Source organism: Dipodomys merriami, unplaced genomic scaffold, assembly GCF_024711535.1.
Source record: "Dipodomys merriami isolate MVZ:Mamm:240054 unplaced genomic scaffold, mDipMer1.0.p SCAF_222, whole genome shotgun sequence".
Classification (NCBI taxonomy): Eukaryota; Metazoa; Chordata; class Mammalia; order Rodentia; family Heteromyidae; genus Dipodomys; species Dipodomys merriami.
In genome coordinates this window covers 569,291-595,518 of record NW_027203627.1, presented here as the reverse complement: position 1 = coordinate 595,518, position 26,228 = coordinate 569,291, and positions in this window count along the sequence as shown.

Sequence of the window (26,228 nt, the reverse complement as noted above, 5' to 3'; positions counted from 1 at the left end):
CCTCACACTAACCCTAAACCTAAGGCGAACACTCAACCTAACACTAATCCTCACCCACACCCTAACTCTCACACTCACTGGAACCCTTACCCTTGCCCAAACCCTAAAGATCATCCAAACCCTAAACCTCACCCTAACCCTTGCCCTAACCCTCATCCTAACCTTAAGCCTCAACCGAACCCTCACTCTCACCCTAATCCTAAACATAACACTAAACCTTGGCTAAAGGAAACCCTCACCCTAACCCTCACACTAGCCCTCACCCTCACCCTAGCTCTCACCGTAATCCTAACCATAACCCTAATCCTCACCCTCACTCTAAACCTCACTCTAACACGTCCCCTCACCTTAACCCTAACCCTAACCATAACCATAACCCACACAGTAACCGTAACCCTCACCCTAACCCTAACCCAAACCCGCAACCTCACCCTCACCCTCACCCTCACCTTCAGCATAACCCTAACACTAACCCTATTCCCATTCCTAACTCTCACCCTCACCCTTACCCTAATGCTCACCCTCACCCTAAAACTCACCCTCAACCTGAACATCACCCTAACCCTAACCCTCACCCTAACCCTAACCATGACCCTCACCCTAACCCTCATTTCAGATTAACCCTAACTGTGACGTAAATGAAACACTCACCCTCACCCTCACACTAACCCTACCCTCACCCTAACCCTCCCCATCACCCTTAATATAACCCTAACACTCAAAGTCACCCTCACACTCACCCTCAGCGTAAACCTAAACCTAACCCTAACCCTCACCCTCACCCTCACCCTCACCCTAACCCCAACCCTAACTCTAATGCTAACCCTCAGCCGAATTCTAACCCTCACCCTAACACTAACCCTCATCCTCACCCTCACCCTCATCCTAACCCTAACTCTAATCCTAACCCTCACCCTCACCCTTACCCTCACCCTAACCCTAACCCTAACCCTCACCTTAACCCTCAACCTCACCCTAATCCTCACCCTAACCTAACATTAACCCTTACATAAACTAAACCCTCACCCTCACCCTCAACCTATCCATAACCCTCACCGTAGCCCACACTCTAACCCTAACCCTAAAGCCAACCCTCACACTAACCCTAACCCTAAACCTAAGCCTAAACCTTATCCTAACCCTAAACCTAAAATTAACCTTCATCCTAACCAAACCCTAACCCTAACCCTAATCCTCACACTAACCCTAACCCTAACCCTCAGCCTAACGCTCATCCTAACTCTTAATCTAACCCTAAGACTCACCCTAAAGCTAACCCTAACCCTAAACCTCATCCTAACCCTAAACCTCACACTCAACCTCACCCTCACACTCAGCCTAAACCGACTGCTAACCATAATCCTAACCCTCACCCTCAACCTAACTCTAACCCTAAACCAAACTCTCCCCTTCCCCCTCACCCTCACACTAACCCTCACTCTAACCCTAACCTCACCATCAACCTCACCCTCACCCTCATCCTAACCCTAGTCCTTACCCTAATCCTAACCCTCAACCTACCCCTGACCCTAAACCTAACCCTACCCTAACCCACACCCTAACTCTCTCCCTCACCATAGTCCACACCCTAACCCTAACCGTAAACCTAACCCTCACACTAACCCTAACCCTATCCCTCTGCCTAAACCTTATCCTAACCCTAAACCTAAAACTAACCTTCACCCTAACCAAACCCTAACCCTAAACCTAACCTAACCCTACCCCTCACACTAACCCTAACCCTAACCCTCAGCCTAAAGCTCATCCTAACCCTAACCCTAACCCTAACCCTAAAACTCAACCTAACCCTCATCCTAACCCTAACCCGAACACTAACCATAACACTGACCCTCAATTTAACCCTCCCCTTAACCCTAACTCTAACCCTAAACCTCACCCTAACTCTCACCCTAACCCTCACCCTCACCCTAAACATCACCCTAACCTTAACCCACAGCCTAACCCTAACCCTAACCCTCACCCGAACCCTAACCTCAGCTTAACCCTAACCCTGATGTAAACGAAACCCACACCCTCAACCTCACCCTAATCCTCATCCTAACCCAGACTTAAATGAAACCCTCACCCTCACCCTCACACTAACCATCACCCTCACCCTAGCCCTCACCCTCACCCTAACACTAACCATCAACCTCACCCACACCCTCAAACTCAGACTAAACCTAACACTACCCTAACCATATCTCTCACCCTCAACCTCACCCTCACCCGCAACCTGAACCTAACAATAATCCGAACCCTCACCCTACCCTGACCCGAACCCTAACCCTCACCCTAACCCCCACCACAACCTTCACCCTAACCCTTACGCTAACCCAAACCCTCAGTCTCAACCTAACCCTCTCTCTAACCCTTATCCTCACACTAACACTAACCGTAACTGTAACCCTCACACTAAGCCAAACCCTCATCCTAACCCTAAACCAACCTCTCACCTTAACCCTCACCCTAAACCTAAGCCTAAACTTACCTAACAGAAACCCTCACCCTCAACCACACACTCACCATCAGCCTCAGCCTAACCCTTACACTAACCCCAATCCTAACCCTAACTCTTACCCTCTCCCTAAACCTAACTCTAGCCCTAACCCTCACTGTCAAGCTCCCACTCACCCTCACCATCACCCTAACCCTCACACTCACCCTCACCCTCACCCTAACCATCACTGTCACCCTAAACATCACCCTAAACCTAAGCCTCACCCTAACCCTAACCCTAAGCCTAACCCTCACCCTAACCCTAAAACTAACCCGAACACTAAGCCTAACCCTAATCCTTACCCTAACCCTAACCCTTACCCTAACCTTAACCCTAACCCTATCCTTCATCCTAAACTTTATGCTAACCCTAACCCTCACCTTCAATCTAATCCTCACCCTAATCCTAATCCTCAAACTAACCCTAACCCTATCCCTCAGCATCACCCTCACCCTAACCCTAAACCTAAAACTAACCCTCACCCTTACCCTAACCCCTAACCTATCCCTAACCCTACCCTCACCCTAACCCTCACCCTCACCCTAACCCTTATCCTAACCCTGACCCTAAACTTAACCCAAACCCTAACCCTCACCCTAACCCTAAACCTAACCCTCACCCGAACCCTAACCCTTACCCTAAATCTAACCCTAATCATAAACTTAACCCTAACCCTAACCCTCACCCTCACCCTACCCTCACCCTAACCCAAACCCTAACCCTAAACCTTACCCTAAACCTAACCCGAATCCTAACTCTAAACTCACCGTAACCTTCACCCTCACCCTCACCTCAACTTCAAACTCACCTTTAACCTAACACTCAAACTAACCCTAACTCTCACCCTAACCCTAAACCTCTCCCTAACCCTAACGCTACCCCACACCCTAAACCTCACCCTAAACCTAACCCTCACCCTAACCCTAATGCTAACCCTCACCCTCACCCTAATCCTGAACCTCACTCTAACCCTCACCCTAAACCGAAACCTAATCCACAATCTAACCTTCCCCGTCACCCGATCCCTCACCCTCACCCTCAACCTCACCCTAACCCTCAGCCTCACCCTAACTCTCACCCTAACCCTAACCTCAACCTAAACCTCGCCCGCACCCAAATCCTCACCCAAACCTTAACCCTAAACCTTACCTAACCAAAACCCTCACCCTCACCCTCACACTCACCTTAACCCTCACCCTCACTGTAGCCCTCACCCTAAACTTAAAACTCACCCTAAACCTAAACCTCACCCTCACCCTAACCCTAACTCTAACCCTCACCCTAAACCTCACCCTAATGGTAATCCTAACCTTCACCCTAACGCTAACCCTTACACTAACCCTAACCCTAAACCTAAACCTAACCCAAACCCTAAACCTAACCCTCACCCTCACCCTAACCCTAACCCTAACCTTAACCCTCACCGTAACCCTAACCCTTACCCTTTACGTAACCCTCACGCTCAACCTAACCCTAACCCTAACCCTCACCGTAACACTAACCCTCACCCTAACCCTCAGCCGCACCCTAACCCTCAGCCTCACCCTAACCCTCACCCTAACCCTAACCCTCAACCTTAACCTCACCCTGATCTTAATCCTCACCCTAAACCTAACCCTAACCATTACCTAACCGAAAACCTCAACCTCACACTGACACTCACCCTAACACTCACCCTCACCCAAACCCTAACCATAACCATAACCCTAATCCTAACCCTAACCCTAACCCTCATGATCACCCTCACCCAATCCCTAACCCTCACCCTCAATCTCAGCTAACTCTAACCTTAACCCTAATCCTAATTCTAACCCTCACCCTCACCCTCACCCTAAATCTAACCCTAACCTTAACCCAGACCCTCACCCTCACACTAAGCCTAATGCTCACCCTTTAACTAACCCTAACCCTAAACCTCACCCTAAACCTCACCCTCAACCTAACCCTAATGCTAACCCTAACTCAAACCCTCACACTAACCCTCACCCTAAACCAAACCCTCACCCTCACAATAACTCTCACTATAACCATTACACTCACCCTAACCCGAAACCTAACATTAACCCTAAAACTCACCCTAACCCTCACCCTAACCCTAACCGTCAAACTCACCCTAACCCTCACCCTAACCCTTGCCCTCACCCTAACCGTAACCCTAACCCTACCCCTCACACTAACCGTAACTCTAACCCTCAGCCTAAACCTCATCCTAACCCTAACCCTAACCCTAAACCTAATCCTAACTCTCACCCTCACCCTCACCATAACCGTAAGCCTAACCCTAACCCTCATGCTAAACCTCACCCTTACTCTCAACCTAAAACTAAACCTAACTCTATCCCTAAAAATAACACTAACCCTAACCCTAACACTCACGCTCACCCTCACCCTAACTGTAACTCTAACCCTAACCCTCACCCTCACCCTCTCCCTAACCCTAACACTCATCCTAACCCTAACCTTAAACCTAATGCTAACCCTAAACCTCACCCTCACCCTAACCCTCACCCTAACCCTTACCCTCACCCTAACCCTAAACCTAACCAACACACTAAATCTAACCCTCACCCTAACCCTAACCCTAAAACTCACACTAAAGCTAACCCTCAACCTAACCCTAACACTACCCTCAGCATAACCCTCACCCTAAATCTAACCATAACCCAAATCCTCACCCTATCACTAACCTAAACCCCAACCCTCACCCTCAAACTCCCCTTCCCCCTCAGCCTTACCCTAACCTTATGCCTAATCCCAACCCTCAACCAAAACCTCACCCTAACCCTAACCTTCAGCCTCACCCTATCCCTCACCCTAAACTTTACCCTCATCCTAACCCAAACCCTAACACTAAAATTAACCATAATCCTCACCCTAACCCTCATCCTAACCCTAAACCTAACCCTCAGCCTAACACTAGCGCTAACCCTAATCATAACCCTAACACGTACCCTCACACTCACCCTAACTCGAACCCTAAATGTAAACCTAACCCTCACATTAACCACAAACTTATTCCTAACCGACACCCTAACCCTAAACATGACCCTAACTCCAACCTTAACCCTCACCCTAACCCAAACCCTCACCCTAACTCTCACCTTAACCCTAATGCTAATCCTAACCCTAAACCTCACCCTAAACCTTACGCTCACCATAAACCTAATTCTAAACCTAATCCTCACCCTAAACCTAACCCTCACCCACACCCTAACCCTGACCCTCACCGGAACCCTCACTCACACCCTAACACTCACCCTAACCCAAACCCTAACCTATTGGTAAACCTAAGTATCACCCTTAAACTCCCCTAACCCTACACCTAACCCTAACCCTCACACACACCCTCACCCTAACCCTAACCCTCACCTTAACCCTCACACTAACACTACCCTTCACTCTAACCCTCACACTAACCCTAAACCTATACCTAACAGACATCCTAACCATAAACCTAGCCATAACCCTCACCCTCACACTAACCCTAAACCTAACGCTAACACTCAACCTAACACTAATCCTCACCCACACCCTAACTATCACCATCACTCAAACCCTTACTCTCTCCTGAACCCTAAACATCATCCAAACCCTAAACCTCACCCTAACCCTTACGCTAACCCTCATCCTAACCCTAAGCCTCAAACGTACCCTCACTCTCACCCTAATCCTAAACATAACACTAAACCTTGGCTGAAGGAAACCCTCACCCTAACACTCACACTAACCCTCACCCTCACCCTAGCCTTCACCCTAATCCTAACCCTAATCCTAACCCTCACCCTAAACCTCACTCTAACACTTCTCCTCACCCTAACTACAAACATAAACCTCACAGTAACCGTAACCCTCACCCTAACCCTAACCCTAACCCAAAACCTCACCCTCACCCTCACCTTCAGCGTAACCCTAACACTAACCCTATTCCCATTCCTAACCCTCAACCTCACCCTTACCCTAACGCTCACCCTCACCCTAAAACTCACCGTCAACCTAAACATTACCCTAACCCTAAACCTCACCCTAACCCTAACCCTAACCCTCAACCTAACCCTCATCTCAACTTAACCCTAACCCTGACGTAAATGAAACACTCACCCTCACACTCACACTAACCCTACCCTCACCCTAACCCTCTTCATCACCCTTATCATAACCATAACCCTCAACGTCACTCTCACCCTCAGCATAAACCTAACCCTAACCTTCACCCTCACCCTCAGCCTAACCCTAACCCTAACCCTCAGCCCAACTCTAACCCTCACCCTAACACTATCCCTCATCCTCACCCTCACCCTCATCCTAACCCTAACTCTAATCCTAACCCTCACTCTCACCCTTACCATCACCCTTACCCTTATTCTCACCCTCACCCTAACCCTCACCTTAACCCTCAACCTCACCCTAATCCTCACCCTAACCTAACATTGGTTAATGTTACATAAACTAAACCCTCACCCTCACCCTCACCCTAACCCTCACCCTCACACTATCCCACACTCGATCCCTAACCCTAAACATAACCCTCACACTAACCCTAACCCTAACCCTCAGCCTAAACCTTATCCTACCCTAAACCTGAAACTAACCTTCACCCTAACCAAACCCTAACCCTAACTCTAACCCTAATCATCACACTAACCCTAACCCTAAACCTCAGCCGAACGCTCATCCTAACACTAACTCTAACCCTCCGCAGAGAAACCACAGATCTAAACAACTGCATAGATCAACTAGATTTAACAGACATCTACCCAATATTTCACTCAATAGCATCAGAATACATGTTTTTCTCAGCAGCACATGGAACATTTTCCAAAATAGACCACATTTTAGGCCACAAAGCGAACTTTTCCAAATTCAAAAATATTGAACTTATACTTTGCATTCTCTCAGAGCACAAGGGAATAAAATTAGAATTTAACAATAAAAGCCACGAAAGAATGTCTTGTAACACACGGAGAATGAACAATACACTAACCTAAGCCTCACCCTAAACCTAACCCTAACCCTAAACCTCATCCTAACCCTAAACCTCACCCTCAACCTCACCCTCACACTCAGCCTAAACCTACTGCTAACCCTAATCCTAACCCTCACCCTCAACCTAACTCTAACCTTAAACCAAACTCTCCCCTTCCCCCTCACCCTCACACTAACCCTCACTCGAACCCTAACCCTCACCATCAACCTCACCTTAACCCTCTCCCTCACCATAGTCCACACCCTAACCCTAACCCTAAACCTAACCCTCACACTAACCCTAACCCTAATCCTCTGCCTAAACCTTATCCTAACCCTAAACCTAAAACTAACCTTCACCCTAACCAAACCCAACCGTAACCCTAACTAACCCTAACCCTCACACTAACCCTAACCCTAACCCTTAGTCTAAAGCTCATCCTAACCCTAATCCTAACCCTAACCCTAAAACTCAAACTAACCCTCATCTTAACCTTAACCCTAACACTAACGCTAACCCTCACCCTCATTTTAACGCTCCCCATAACCCTAACTCTAACCTTAAACTTCACCCTCACCCTAACCCTAATCCTACCACTAACCCTAAACCTCACCCTAACTCTCACCCTAACCCTCACCCTCACCCTAATCATCACCTTAAACTTAACCCACAGCCTAACCCTAACCCTAACCCTCACCCTAACCCTAACCTCAGCTTAACCCTGACGCTGATGTAAACGAAACCCTCACCCTCACCCTACTCCTCACCCTAAACCTGATATAAATGAAACCCTCACCCTCACCCTCACACTAACCATCACCCTCACCCTAGCCTTAACCCTCACCCTAACCCTAACACTAACCATCGACCTCACCCTCACCCTCAGCCTAAACCTAACCCTACCCTAACCCTAACCCTCACCCTCAACCACAACCTAACCCCAACAATAACCCTAACCCTCACCCTAACACTAATCCTCAACCTCACCCTAACCCTAACTCTAGTCCTGACCCTCACCCTCACCCCAACCCTCACCCTAACCCTTACCCTCACCTTCACCTAATCTTAACCCTAACCCTCACACTAACCTGAACCCTCACCCTAACCATAACACTAACCCTAACCCTTACCCTCACCCTCACCCTAACCCTAACAGTAACCCTAACACTAAACATAGTCCTCACAGTAACACTAACCCTCACCCACATCTTAAACCGAACCCTCATCCAAACGCTCACCCTCACCCTAACCATAAACTTAAGCCTAAAACTCCCACTAAACCTAAACCTCAAGCTAACTGTAACCCTACACATCAGCCTAAACAACACCCTAACCCTAAACATAACCCTAATCCTCACCCTATCCCTAAACCTAACCCTAACTCTCACACTCACCCTAGCCCTCACCCTAACCCTACCGCAAAACCTAACCCTACCCCAAACCCTAACCCTCACACTAAACCTAACCCTCAACCTATCCCTAACCCTACCCCTCAGCCTAAGACTCACCATAACCCTAACCCTAACCCTAAACCTAATACTCACCCTATCCCTAACCCTAATTCTAACCCTCACACTCACCCTAGCGCTCACCCTAACCTCACCCTAACCCTAAACCTCACCCTCACAATCACACTCACACTCAGCCTAACCCTAACCGTAACCCTAATCCTAAACCTAACCCTCACCCACACCCTCACAATAACTCTTACCCGAACCCTAACCATAACCCTCTCCCTCCCCCTCAGCCTCAACCAAACCCTTACCTTCAACCAAACCCTCACTCTCACCCTATGGCTCACTCTCACCCTCACCCTAACCCTAACCCTCACCCTCAACCTCACACTCACCCTAACCCTCACCATCACACTAACCCTAGCCCTAACCATAACCATAACCCTCACACTAACCCTAAACCTAACCCTCCCCCTCTTCCGAACCTTCAACCTCACCCTCAACCTAAACATCACCCTAAAAATAACCCTCATCCTAATCCTAACCCTAACACTCACCCTAAACCTAACCCTCAACTTAACCCTCAACCTCACCCTAATCCTCACCCTAATCTTACCCTAACCCTTACCTAAACTCAACCCTCACCCTCAACCTAACCATAACCCTAAACCTAACCCTAACAGTAACCCTTAGCCTAACGCTCTTCCTAACCCTAACCCTAACCCTAACCATCACCCTAACACTAACCATAACCCCAACCCTAACCCTCACACTAAACCTAACCCTCACCCTCACCCTAAACCAAACCCTACGCCTCACCCTAACACTCACGCTCACCCTAATTCTAACCCTAACCTAAACCCTAATCCTCACCCTCACTCTAAACCTAACCCTAAACCTCTGCCTCACCCGAACCTTCACCCTGACACTCACCCTAAACATAACCCTAACACTAACTCTTAACCTAATCATAACCCTAACGCACACCCTAAACCTAACCCTCACCTAAACCCTCAACCTCACCCTAATCCTCACCCTAACCTAACCTTAACCCTTACCTCAACTAAACGCTCCACCTAACCCCACCCTCACCCTATCGCACACACTAACCCTGACGCTAAACATAACCCTCACACAAACCCTAAACCTAAACCTCAGGCTAAACCTTATCCTAAACCTAAACCTAAAACTAACATTCACCTTAACCAAATCCTAACCCTCACCCTAAGCCTCAGCTTAACGCTCATCCAAACCCTAACCCTAACCCTAACCCTAACCCTCACCCTAAACCTAACCCTCAACCTAAACCTAGCCCTAACCCTAACACTCACCCTCAACGTCAACCTCACCCTCATCCTAACCCTATTCCTAACCCTAATCCTAAACCTCACCTTCATGATTACTTTAACCTTAAACCTAACCCTCCCCCTCTACCTCCCCCCTCACCCTAACCATCGTCCTAACCCTAACCCTTACCCTATCACTAACCATACCCCTCAACCTACACCTCACCCTCACACTAATCCTAACCCTAAACCTCACCCTAAACCTAACCCAAACCCTAACCCTCACCCTAAAGCTAAACCTAACCCTCACCCTAACACTAACCCTTACCCTAAACCTAACCCTAATCCTAACCCTAACCCTAACCCTCACCCTCACCCTCAACCTAACCCTAACCCCAAACCTCACGCTCACCCTAATCCTAACCAGAATCCTAACCCTAACGCTCACCGTCACCATCACACTCACCCTAACCCTCAAACTCAAACTCACCTTCACCCTAACCCTCAAATTAACCCAAAACCCTAACCCTAACCCTAAACCTCTCCCTAACCCTAACCCTACCCCTCACCCTAACCCTAACCCTAAACCTAACCCTCACCCTCACCCTCACCCTCTGCCTAACACTAACCCTAACCCTAATCCCAACCCTAACCCTCGCCCTCATACTCACCCTAACTCCAACCCGAACCTTAACCCTAAACCTAACACTATCCCTAACTCTCACCCTAACCCTAAACCTCATCCAAACCCTAAACCTAACCCTCAGCCTCACCCTAACCCTAACCCTAACCCTCACCCGCACCATAACCCTAACTCTAACCCTAACCCTCACCATAACCTTAACCATAACCCTAAACCTAATACTCACACTAACTCTAACCATAACCCTCACCCTAAGCCTCACCGTCACCTTTAACCTCACCCTAACACTAATCGTCACCAACACCCTAACCCTCACATGAACCCTCACCCTCACCTAACTGTAACCCTAACACTCACCCCAAACATAACCCTCACCCTAACCCTAACTCTAACCCTCACCCTCAACCTAAACCTAAACAGAACCCTAACCCTAAACCTCACCCTAACCCTAATGCTAAACCTAACCCTATCTCTTACTCTCATCCTAATCCTCACCCTAACGCTTTTCCTCAAACTAACCCTAACCCTCACACTAACCCAAACTCTCACCATAACCCTAACCCTAATCCTAACCCTCACCCTGAAACTAAACCTAACCCTTTTCCACACTCTCACCCTAACCCTAACCTATACCCTAACCCTCACCCTCACCCTCAACCTCACCCTAAACATCACCCTAACCCTAACCCTCAGCCTAACCCTAACCCTAACCCTCACCTTCAACCTCACCCTCAGCCTAATCCTCACCCTAAACCTTACCCTAACACTTTCCTAACCGAAAACCTCAACCTCACCCTAACCCTCACCCTCACGCTAGCCATCACCCTAAACCTAACCCTAAACCTAAAACTCACCCTCAAACTCATCCTCACCCTCAGCCTCAACCTAACCCTAGACGTAATCCTAACCCTAACCCTCACCCTCACCCTCACCCTAATCCTAACCCTAAACCTAATGCTAAACCTAAAACTCACCCTCACCTTAACCCTAATCCTAACCCTCACCCTATCCCTAACCCTCACCCTCACACTAAACCTCACCCTAACCCTAAACCTCACCCTAACCCAAAACCTCACCAACACCCTAACCCGAAACCTCACCCAAACCCTCACTCTCACACTAACCCTCACCAACACCCTATCCCACACCATCACCCGAACCCTCACTCTCACACTCACCCTCACCCTAAACATCACCCTAACCCTAACCCTCACCCTAACCCTAACCCTCACCCTAACTTTTATCCTCAAACTAAACTTAACCCTAACCCTAAACCTCACACAAACCCTATCTTTCTCCCTAAACTTAACGCTACCCCTCACCCTAACCCTCACCCTAACCCTAACCCTCACCCTAACCCTTATCCTAACCCTCGCCCTAAACCTAACCCTAAACCTAACACTCACACTCACCCTAATCCTTAACCTCACCCTAACCCTAAACCTTACCCTTACCCTAACCCTCACCGTCACCCTAACCATTGCCACAAAGCGAACCATAACCCTGACCCTAACCATCACACTAACCCTAACCATGAACCTAAGCCTCAACCTAACCCTCACCCTAACCCTAACCCTAACACTCACCCTCACCCTCATCCTTAACCTCACCCTAACCCTAAACCTTACCCTTACCCTAACCCTCACCCTAATCCTAACATACAGCCTAAACCTAACACTATCCCTTACCCTAACCCTCATCCTAACCCTAACCCTAGCCTACCCTTCACCCTACACTAACGCTAACCCTATCCCTAACCCTCAAAAACACCCTAACCCTCACCCTCACTCTGATCCTATCCCTAACCCTAATCCTAACTTTCACCCTCAACCTCACCCTCACTTTAACTCCTACCCCACCCTAACCCTAACCCTTACCCTAACACTAAACCTAATCCTAACCCTAACCCTGACCCTCACCCCAACTCTAACCCTAACCCTAACACGCAACCTAACCCTAACCCTAACCCTAATGCTAACCCTAACCCTCACCCTCACCCTAATCCTGAACCTAAACCTTACTCTTATCCTCACCCTCACTCTCACCCTAACCCTCACCCTTATCCTCACCATAACCCTATCCCTTAAGCTCAATCTTAAACTCACCCTAACCCTTACCCTCAACCTAACCCTCACCCAACCCCAACCCGAACCCTAACCCTCAACCTAACCCCCACCCTAACCTTCACATTAATCCTAACGCTAACCCTAAACCTCAGTCTCAAACTAAACCTCACCCTAACACTTATGGTCACACTAACCATAACCCTAACCGTAACCCTCACACTAAGCCTAACCCTCATCCTAATCCTGACCCTACCTCTCACCCTAACCCTCACCCTCACCCTAACCCTAACCCTAACACTCAACCTAACCCTAAACCTCACCCTCACCGTAATCCTCACTCTAACCCTAACCTAAACGAAAACCTCACCCTCAACCTCACCCTCACTCTGACCCTCAGACTAAACCTTACCCTAACCCTAATCCTAACCCTAACTCTTACTCTCACCCTAAACCTTACCCTAACCCTAACCCTCACCGTCACCCTCCCACTCACCCTCACCCTCACGTTCAGCCTAACCTTCACCCTAACCCTCACCGTCTCCCTAAACATCAACCTAACCCTAACCCTCACACTAACCCTAACCCTTACCCTAACCCTAACCCTGAACCTCCCCCGAACGCTAATCCTAAGCCTAAACCTCAACCTAACCCTATCCCTAAACCTAATACTAAACCTAACCCTAACCATTACCTTAACCCTCACCCTTTCCCTAACCCTCACCCTAAACCTTATGCTAACCCTAACCCTTACCCTCACCCTAATCCTCACCCTAAACCTTCTCCTCACACTAAACCTAACTCTATCCCTCAGCATCACTCTCACCCTAACCCTAAACATAAAACTAACCCTCACCCTAACCCTACACCTAACCCTCACCCAATCCTTAACCCTTACCCTAAATCTAAGCCTAATCCTAAACCTAACCCTAACCCTCACCCTCTCCCTCACCCTAACCCTAACCCTAAACCTAACCCTCACCCTAACCCTAACCCGAATCCTAACCATAACCCTCACCTTCACCATCACCCTCACCTAACCCTCAACCTCATACTCACCTTCAGCCTAACCCTCAAACTAACCCTAACCCTCACCCTAACCCTAACCCTCTAACTAACACTAACCCTATCCCACACCCTAAACCTCACCCTAAACCTAACCCTCAACCTAACCCTAATCCAAACCCTCACACTAACACTCAACATCAACCTAAACCTCAGCTTAAAGCTAACCCTAACTCAGACGCTAAACTTCACCCTCAACCGAACCCGAATCTTAACCCGAACCCTCAACCTCACCCTAACCCTCAGCCTCACCCTAACCCTCACCCTAAACCTAACCCTCAACCTAAACCTCACCCTCACCCTAATCCTCACCCTTACCCTAACCCTAACCCTTACCTCACTGAAACAATCACCCTCACCCTCACACTCACCATAACCCTAACCCTCACAGTAGCTCTCAAACTAAACCTAAATCTCATCCTAAACCTAACCATAATGCTCACCCTCACCCTAACCCTAAACCTAACCCTAACCCTCACCCTAACCCTAATCCTAACCCTAACCCTAACCTTCACCCTAACTCTAACCCTTATACTAACCCTAACCCTATCCCTAAACCTCATCCTCAACCTAACCCTAAACCTCATCCTAAACCTAACCCTAACCCTAACCCTCACCGTAACCCTAACCCTTACACTATACCTAACCCTCAGCCTCAACATAAACTTAACCCTAACCCTCACCATAACCCTAACCCTCACCCTAACCCTCAGCCTCACCCAAAACCACACCCTAACCCTAACCCTCAACCTAAACGTCACCCTCACCCTAATCCTCACCCTAACCCTAACCCTAACCCTTACCTAACTTAAACCCTCAACCTCACCCTCACACTCACCCTAAAACTCACCCTCACTGTAGACTTCACCCTAAACCTAAACCTCACCCCACCCCTAATCCTAAGCCTCACCCGCACCCTCATCCTAAACCTAACCATAACCCTAACCCTAACCTTCACACTCAGCCTCACCCTAATACTAACCCAAACCCTAACCCTCACCCTCAATCTCACCTAACTCTAACCCTAACCCTAATCCTAATTCTAACCCTCACCCTCACCCTCACCCTAAATCTAAACCTAACAGTGACTCATACCCTCACCCTCACACTATCCCTAATCCTAACCCTATCCCTAACCCTAACCTTAACCCTCACCCTAACCCTCACACTCCACCTAACCCTAACCCTAACATTAACCCTCAAACTCATCCTAACCCTCACCCTAACCCTAACCATTTCCCTAACGCTATACCTACCCCTCATGCTAAACCTCACACTCAACAAAAACCTAAACCTGACCCTCACCCTAAACCTAACCCTGACCCTATCCTTAATGCTAACCCTAAACCTAACCCTCACCCTAATCCTAATACTTACCCTAAACCTAACCCTAACCCTAAACCTAAACTTAACCCTAACCCTAACCCTCACCCTAACCCTCACCCTAACTTTATCCTCATACTAAACCTAACTCTGACCCTAAATGTAACCCACACACAAACCCTAACCCGCTCCCTCACCCTAACCACAACCCTCACCCTAAGCCTCACCCTCACACTATCCCTCACCGCCAACCTAAACCTCACCCTAAACCGAACCCTAACCCACACCCTAACCTTCAACCTCACACGAACCCTCATCCTCAACATAACCCTCACCCTAACCCTAACCCTAACCCTCACCCTCACCCTAATCCTTAACCTCACCCTAAACCTAATCCTTACACTTACCCTAACCCTCACCCTAATCCTATCATTCAGCCTAAACCTAACCCTACCTCTTACCCTAACTATCATCCTAACCCTAACCCTGACCCTAACCCTCACCCTAACACTAAACATAACCCTTTCCAAAACCCTCAAAAACACCCTAACCCTCACCCTCACCCTCATCCTATACCTAACCCTAACCCTAATCCTAAACTTCACCCACACCCTCATGCTCACTGTAACTCTAACCCCCACCCTAACCCTAACACTCACCCTCACCCTAACCCCAAAACTAACACTCAACCCTCACCCTAAGCCTCACCCTAAACCTAACGCTACCCCTAACACTCACCCTCATACAAGCGCTGAACCTAACCCTAACCCTAACCCTAAACCTCAACTTCACCCTCAACCTCACACTCACCCTCAGCCTAATCCAAACCCTAAACCTAATACTAACCCTAAACCTAACCCTAAACCTACCTCTACACCTAACACTAGCCCTCACCCTCACTCATACCCTCAACCTCAGCCTAACCCTAACCCTATCCCTAATCCTAAACCTAATCCTCACACTCACACTCACCTGAACCCTAACCCTCACCCTCATCATCACGCTAAACCTTAACCTCACCCTAACCCTAACCCTAACCCTCACCCTAACCCAAAAACTACCCCTCAGGTTAACCCTAACCCTCACCCTCAACCCAACCCTGATGCTAACACAAATGCTCATTCTTAACCTAAGCCTCATCCTAACCGTTACCCTCACCATAACCCTAACCCTCAAACTAACCCTAACCCTCACCCTACCCCTTCCACTCACCCTAACCCTAACCCTACCCCAAACCCTCACCCTTAAACTAACCCTAACCTTAACCTACACCCTCACCCTCAGACTCACCCTCAGCCTCACCCTAACCCTAAACCTAATACTAACCCTAACCCTGACCCTCACCCTCACTCTAGTCCTAAACCTAACCTGCACCCTAACCCTAACCCTAACACTCAACCTAGCCCTAAACCTAACCCTAATGCTAACCCTAACCCTCACCCTAAACCTAACCCTGACCCTAAGCCTTACCCTTATCCTTACCCTCACCCTCACTCTCACCCGAAACCTAACCCTTACTCTCTCAATAACCCTATCCTTCACCCTCAACCTAACCCTCACCCTAAGCCTTACGCTCACCCTAACCCTCACCCAACCCTAACCCAAACCCTAACCCTCACCCTAACCCCCACCCTAGTCTTCACCCTAACCCTTACGCTAACCGTAACCCTCAGTTTCAACCTAACCCTCACCCTATCCCTTATAATCACGCTAACCCTAACCCTAACTGTAACCCTCACACTAAGACTAACCCTCATCCTAACCTTAACCCTATCTCTCACCCTAACCCTCACCCTAACCCTAAACCTAATCCTAACCCTCAACCTAACCCTAACCCTCACCCTCACCCTAATTCTCACCCTAAACCTTACCCTAACCCTTACCTAACAGAAACCCTCACCCTCAACCTCACGCTCTCCCTCACACTCAGCCTAACCCTTACACTAATCCTATTACTAACCCTAATTCTTACCCTCAAACTAAACCTAACGCTAAACCTAACCCTCACTGACACCTTCCCACTCACCCTCACCCTCACCCTAACCCTCAAGCTCAATCTTACCGTCACCCTAACCCTCAATGTCACCCTAAAAATCACCGTAACCCTAACCCTCACGCTGAACGTAACCCTTACCCTAACCCTAAACCTAATCGGAATCCTCACCCTGAACCTAAACCTAAGCCTAACCCTCACCCTAAACCTAACCCTAAGCCTAAGCCTAGCCCTAACCCTAACCCTTACCCTAACCATAAGCATTACCCTAACCCTAACTGTAACCCAAACACTCACCCTAAACCTTATACTAACCCTAACCCTCACCCTCACCCTAATCCTCAACCTAACCCTTATGCTCTAACTAAACCTAATCCTATCCCTCAGCATCACCCTCACCCTAACCCTAAACCTAAAATTAACCCTCAACCTAAACCTAACACTCACCCTAACCTTAAACCTAACTCTCACACTAAACTAAACCATAAACCTAACCGTCACCCTCACCCGCACCCTATCCCTAACCCTAACCCTAACCCTAAACCTAACCCTTACCATATACCTAACCCTACCCCTCAAGCAAACCCTCACCCTCACCCTAATCCTAAAGCTAACCCTCACCCTAACCCTGAACCTAACCATCCCCCTAACACTAACCCTTACCCTAAACCTAACCCTAATCCTAAATCTAAACCTAACCCTAAACCTCACCCTCACCCTCACTCTCACCCTAACCCTAACCCTCACCCTAACCCTAACCCGAATCCTAACCCTAACCCTCACCATCACCCTCACCCTAACCCTCAAACTGAAACTCACCTTCACCCTAACCCTCAAACTAACCCTAACCTACACCCTAACCCTAACCCTCTCCCTCACCCTAACCATACCCATCACCCTAACCCTCACCCTAAAACTAACCCTTACCCTAACCCTAATCCTAACCCACACACTCATGCTAACCCTCACCTTCAAGCTTACCCTCACCCTAAACCTAACCCTAACCCATATACGAACCCTCAAACTCACCCGAACCCTCACGCTCACCCTCACCCTCACCCTAAACCTCACGCTCAACCTCACCCTCACTCTAACACTCACCTTCATCCTTAAAATAACTCTAAACCTAACCCTCACCCTAACCCTAACCCTTACGCAAACAATAAACCTAACCCTCACCCTAACCCTATCCCTAAGAATCACCCACACCCTAACCCTATCCCTAAACCTAACTCTAAGCCTAAACCTAACACTTACCCTAACCCTAACCATAACCGTTACCCTAACCCTAACCCTCACCCTAAACGTAATGCTAACCCTAACCCTCAACCTCACCCTAATGCTCACCCTAATACTTTTCCTCATACTATCCCTTACCCTAACAATCATTTTCAACCTCACCCTCACCCTAATCCTAAACCTAACTCTCACCCTAAACCTAACCCTAACCCTCACCCTAACTGTAACCCTAAACCTAACCCTCACCATCACCCTCACCCTAAACCTAAACATAACCCTCACCCTAACCCTAACCATTACCCTAACCCTAAACGTACCCCTCACTTTAAACTTCACCCTCACCCAAACCCTAAACCTGAACCTCACCCTAACCCTAAACCTAAACCTAAAACTAACGGGAACCCTAATTCTAACCGTAAACCTGACTCTCACACTAACCTTAACTTTAACCCTAACCCTAAACCTAAACCTCATCCTTACCCTAACGCTAAACCTCAACCTCACCCTCACCGAAACCGTAACCCTAACCCTAACCCTAACAATAACCCTAACACTAACCCTAACCCTCTGCCTAACCATAACCCTCGCACTAAACTTAACCCTCAGCCTAACACTTACCTCAGCCTAACACTAACCCTAACCTTCCTCCTAACCCTCAATCTAACCCTAACCCTAACCATATACCTCACCCTAAACCTAAGCCTAAACCTCACCCTCACCCTAGCCCTCAACCTAACCCTAACCCTCATCCTCACCCTAAACCTCACACAAACCCTAACACTAATCCTCAATCTAAACCTCATCCACACCCTTACCCTAACCCTCACCCTAACACTAACTCTCACCCCAATGTAACCCTCACCCTCAGCCTAACCCTCACGTTTACCCTTACCATCACCCCCACCCTAACACTTACCATAACCCTAACCCTCACCCTAATTATAAACCTAACAAAAACCGTAACTCTAACCCTAAACCTCACCCTCACCTTATCCCTAACCCTAAACCTAACCCTAACTCTAACAATAACCCTAAGATTAATGCTAACCCTCACCTTAACCATAACCCTCAACGTAACCCTAACCCTCAACCTAACAATTATCCTCAACCTAAACCTCATACTAACCCTAAACCTAATCCTCAATCTAACCCTCACCCTAACACTAACCCTAACCCTTACCCTTACCCTAAATCTAACCCTCACACTTAACAATCCGCTCAGCATAAACCTCACCTCTACCCTTACTATCATCCTCAACCTAAACCTCCCCCTAACCCTAAACGTCATCCTAACCCTCACCCTAACCATAAACCTAACCATCACGATAACCCTAACCCTCACCCTAAACCTCATGCTCGGCCTAACCCTAAGCCTTAGCCTAACACTTACCTTAACCCTCACCATCACCCTATCCCTGACCCTAACCCTAATCCTAACCCTAACCCTCATCCTAACCCTCACTCTAAACCTAACCCTAACCCTCACCCTCACCATCAACCTTACCCTAACCCTAAACCTAACCCTAAACTTATCCCGAAACCTAACTCTCACCCTAAACCTAAACCTAACCCTCACCCTAAAGCTAACCCTAAACCTCACCTTCACCCTAGCCCTCACCTTAACCCAAATCCTAACACTAACCCTCATCCTAAACCTCCCCAAACCCTAAACCTAACACTCACCCTAACGCTCACCCTGAACCTCACCCTCAGCCTAAACTAAGACTAACCCGAAAACTAACCCTAAAACACACTCACCCTCACCCTCACCCTAACCCAAAACCTCCCCCTAACTCTCACCCTAACCCTAAACCTAACACTAACCCTAACCCAAACCCTCAACCTAACCCTCACCCTAACCCTAAATCTAGCCCTAAACCTCACCCTCTCCCTAAACCTCAACCTAACCCTAACCCTAACACTCACCCTCATCCTAACCGTAGCCATAAACTTAAACCGAACCCTAACAATAACCCTAACACTAATCCTAACCCTCACCATAACCATAACCCTCACCCTAAACCAAACCCTCACCCTAACACTTACCCTCAACCTAACACAAAAACTAACCCTAACACTAACCCTCACACTAACACTAACCCTAAATCTAAACCTAAACTTCACCCTCACCCAAACCCTAACCCTAACCCTAACCCTCAACCGCAACCTCAAACTCACCCTAACTCTAAAACTAACCCTAACAATAACACTAACCCTAACCCGAACCATCACCCTAACCCTAACCCTAAACCTCACCCTCATGCACGACCGAAGCCTAAGTCTAAGCCTAAACCAAACCCTCACCCTAACCCTAACCCTAACACTAACATTAACTCTAACACTGAACCTCATTCTCACCCTAACCCTAATTCTATCCCTAACCTTAAACCTAAACCTCATCCTAACCCTAACCCTAACCTACATCCTCACCCTCACCGCAACCAAAACCCTAACCATAAACCTAACAATATCCCTAAACCTAACACTCACCCTCAACCTCACCCTCAGCCTAACAATAAGCCTAACCCTTGACCTAACCCAAACACACACACTCACCCTCATCCTAATCCTAAACCTATCCCTAACCCTAACCCTAAAGCTAACCCTCCCCCTAACTCTCACCCTAACCCGAACCCAAACACTCACCCTAACCCTAACCCTAACCCTAAACCCCCCCCTAACTCTCACCCTAACCCGAACCCTAACACTCACCCTAACCCTAACTCTAACCCTAAACCTCACCCTCACCCTAACCCTAACTCTAACCATAACCCAAACCCTAAACCTCAACCTAAACCTAAACCTAAACCTCACCCTCACCCAAACCGTGACCGTAACCCTAAACCTAACCCTAACAATAACCCTAACACTAAACCTAACTCTCACCCTAACCATAACCCTCACCCTAATCCATACCCTCACCCTAATACTTACCCTCACCCTAACTCTAACCCTAACCCTAATACTAACCCTCACACTAACTCTAACCCTAACTCTAACCTTAAACCTCAACATAACCCTCCCCCTCAACCTAACCCTAACACTAACCCTAACCCTAACCCTCACACTAACCCTCCCGCTAACCCTATATCTAAAACTCCCCCTCCCCCTAGTCCTAACCCTAACACTAACCCTCACCCTAACCCAAAGCCTAACCCTGAACCGTACCCTCACCCTCACCGTAACTCTTACCCTAACACTAAAAAGAACACTAACCCTAACCTGAACCATCAACCTAAACCTAATTCTCACCCCCACACTCACCCTCACCTTAAACCTAAGCCTAAGCCTAAGCCTAACCTTCACCCTCACCCTCACATTCACCCTCACACTAACCCTAATCCTAAACCGAACCCTATCCTTAACCTCAACCTAATCCTCACCCTCACCCTAACCCAAACACAAACCCTAACCCTAAACCTCACCTTAACCCTCCCCCTAACACTAACTCTAAACCTAAACCTCAGCCTCACCCTAACCCTAACCCTAACCCTAACCCTAACCCTAAACCTCACCCTAAGCCTAACACTCACCTTCACCTTAACCTCACCGTAACTCTAAAGCTAACCCTAACAATAGCACTAACCCTAACCCTAACCCTAACCCTTACCCTAAACATAACCCTCACCCTCAGCCTCACACTCACCTCAAACTTAACCCTAATCACAACAGTAACAATAACCCTAACCCTAAGCCTAACCCTAACTCTAATCCTCAACCCCACCCTCACCATCAGGCTAACCCAAAGCCTAACCCTAAGCCTAACCTAACCCTAACCCTCACTGTAAACCTAACCCTAACCCTAACCCTAAAACTAACCCTAACCCTAAACCTAACCCTACACCTTACCCTAAACCTAACCCTAATCCTCAACCTCACCCTCAGCCTAACCCAAACCCTAACCCTAATGCTCACCCTAACTCTAAACCTAACCCTAACCCTAACCCTCACACTCACCCTTAGCCTAAACCTAATCGTAAACCTAACCCTATCCCTAACCCTAACCCTCAAACTAAACCTCACCCTAGCTCTCACCCTAACCCTAATCTTAACCCTAAACCTCATCCTAACCTTCACCCAAACCCTAACACTAACCCGAACCCTAACCTGAAACCTAAACCTCACCCTCATGCTGAGCCTAAGCCTAAGACTAAGCCTAACCTTAACCTCAACCTTCACCATAACCCTAAGCCTAAACCTTACCGTAAACCTCACCCCCACCCTAAACCGTACTCTAACCCTAACCCTCACCCTAATCCTCACTCTAAACCTAAATCTACCCCTAAACCTCAACCTCACCCAAACCCTAACCCTAAACCTAACACTAAACCTCAACCTAACCCTTACCCTAACACTCAACCTCACCCTGACCGTAATTGTAACCCTAACCTTAACACTAACAATAACCCTAACCCTAACCCAAACCCTCAACCTAACCATAACCCTCATCCTAACCCTAAACCTAATCCTCTATCTAACCCTAACCCTAACCCGAACACTACCCTAACCCTAACCCTATCCCTAAACCACATCCTTACCTTAAACCTCACCCTCAGCCTAAATCTCACCTTTACCCTTACCATCATCCTCACCCTCACCCACACCCTAATCCTAACCTCATCCTAACACATGCATTAAATGTAAACCTAACCAACATGCTAACCCTAACCCTCACACTCAACCTCATGCTCAGCCTAATCCTAATCCTAAGCCTAAGTCTTACCCTAACCCTCACCCTCTCCCCAGGCCTCACCCTAACCCTAATCCTCAACCCCACCCTCACCCTCAGCCAAACCCTAAGCCTAAGCCTAACTGTAAACCTAAACCTCACACTCACCCTCACCCTAACCCTATTCCTAACCCAAACCCTAAAACTAACCCTAAACCTCAACCAAACCCTCACCCTAACCTTAACCTTAACAATAACCCTAACCCTAACTCTCGACCTAACCCTCCCCAAACCCTAAATCTATTCCTAAAACTCACTCTCACCCTAACCCTAATCCTAACCCTAACCCTAAACCTAACCCTAACACTCTCCCTCACCCTCACTGTAACTCTAACCCTAACCCTAACAATAACACTAATCCTAACCCTAAACCTAACCCTAAGCCTCACCCTATTCCTAACACTCACCCTCACCTTAACCCTAATTCTAACCCTAACCCTCAACCTAACCCTAACCCTCACATCACCGTAACCCTAACTCTCATCCTAACCCTCACCCTAACCCTAACGCTAACCCTACACCTCAACCTAACACTAACCCTAACCCTCACCCTCAACATAGCCCTCACCCTAATTCTAATCCGTACCCTAATCCTCACCCTAACCCTCACCCTCACCCTAACACTAACCCTCAACCTAATCCTAACCCTAACCCTAAAGGTCAACCTAAACCTAACCCTCACGCTCACCATAACCCTAACCGTTAGGGTTATAGAACCCTAAACTTAACGGAAATCCTAACTCTCACCCTAACCCTAACCCTAAACATCACCCTAACCCTAACCCTCTCACTCAACCTCACCCTGAGCCTAAACTTAGCCTAACCCTAACCCTAAACCTAACCCTCACACTCACCCTAACACTTACCATAATCCTAATCCTAACCCTAAGCCAAACCCTCACCCTCACCCTAACACTAAATTGAAAAATAACCTTAACCCTAACCCTCACCCTAAGCCTCAGCCTAACCCTAACTCTAACCCTAAACCTCACCCTCACCCTAATCTTAACCCTGACCCTAACCCTAAACCTCACCCTAAACCTAACCCTAAACCTCACCCTCACACTAGCCCTCACCCTAACCCTAATCCTAACCCTCATCCTAAACCTCACCCTAACACTAACACTAACCCTCACCCTCACCCTCACCCTAAACCTAATCCGAAACCTAACCCTCAACCTAATCCTAACCCTAACCCTAACCCTAAACTTAAACCTCATCCTCACCCTAGCCCTCACCCTAACTATAATCCTAACCCTAACCCTCATCCTAACCCTCCTTCTAACCCTTACCCTAACACTAACCCTAACCCTAACCCTCAACTTAACCCTCACCCTAACCCTAACCCTAACCATAAACCTCACCCTCACTCTAACCCTAACTCTAACCCTAACCCAAAACCTAAACATCACCCAAACCCTAACCCTAACCCTCACCCTCACCCTCACCGCAACCTTAAACCTAAATCAAACCATAACAATTACCTAAGCCTAATTCAAACCCTCACCCTAACCATAACCCTAACCCTCACCCTATCCCTAACCTTAACCCTCACCTTCATGCTCGGCCTAACCATAAGTCTAAGCCTAACCCTGACCCCACCCCTCACCCTAACCCTAACCCTAACACTAACCCTAACTCTAACCATAAACCTCACTCTCAACCTAACTCTAACTCTAACCCTAACCCTAAAGCTAAATGTCACCCTAAACCTAACCCTAAACCTCACCCACAACCTCACGGTAACGGTAACCCTAACCCTAAACCTAAAAGTAACCCTAACACTAAACCTAACGCTCAACCTAAACATAACCCTCACCCTCACCCTAACCCTCACCTTAACACTTACCCTCACCCTAACACTAACCCTACCCCTAACACTAACACTCACACTAACCCTAACCATCACCCTAACCCTAAACCTCACCCTAAAGCTAAACCTAACCCTCACCCTCACCCTAACCCTCACCCTAACCCTAAACCTCATCCTCACCCTAAACCTCACACTAACCCTAAATCTAATCCTCAATCTAACCCTTAACGACATCATTCCCCTAAGCCTAACCATCACCCTAACCCTCACTCCACTGTAACCCTCACCCTCAGCCTAACCCTCAAGTTTACCGTTAACATCACCCCCACCCTAAACCTTACCCTAAACCTCACCCTAACACTCACCTTAACCCTAACTCTACCTCTAAACCTCACCCTCACCCTAACCCTAAGTCTAAACCTAAACCTAACACTGAAGGTCACATAACCCTAACCCTCACCCTAATCATGAACCTCACACTAACCCTAATCCTCACCCTAACCCTCATCCTCACACTAAACCTCACACTAATCCTAACCCTACTCCCTAATGTAACCCTCACCCTAACCTTAACGCTAACCCTTTCCCTAACCATGAACCTAACCCAAAACCTCACCCTTATCTTAACCCTCACCCTCAGCCTAAACCTCACCTTTACCCTTACCATCATCCTCACCCTAAACCTCACCCTAACAATAAACCTAACCATCACCTTAATCCTAACCCTCACCCTCAACTCATGTTCAGCCTAACCCTAAGCCTAACCCTAAGCCTAAACCTAACCATAACACTAAACCTCACGCTCACACTAGCCCTCACCCTAACCCTAATCCTCACCCCCACCCTCACCCTCAGCCTAATCCTAAGCATAAGCATAACCTTCACCCTAACCCTCACACTCACCCTCACCCTAACCCTAATCCTAAACCTAACCCTATCCCTAAACGTCTCCTAACCCTCACACTCTCCCTAACAATAACACTAACCCTAACCCTAAACCTCACACTAACCCTCCCCATAACCCTAACTATAACCCTAAAAATCATCCTCTCCCTAACCCTAACCCTAAACCTAACCCTAAACCTCACCATAACCCTAACCCTCACCCTCACCCTCAACCTCACCGTAACTCTAACCCTAACACTAACAATAACATT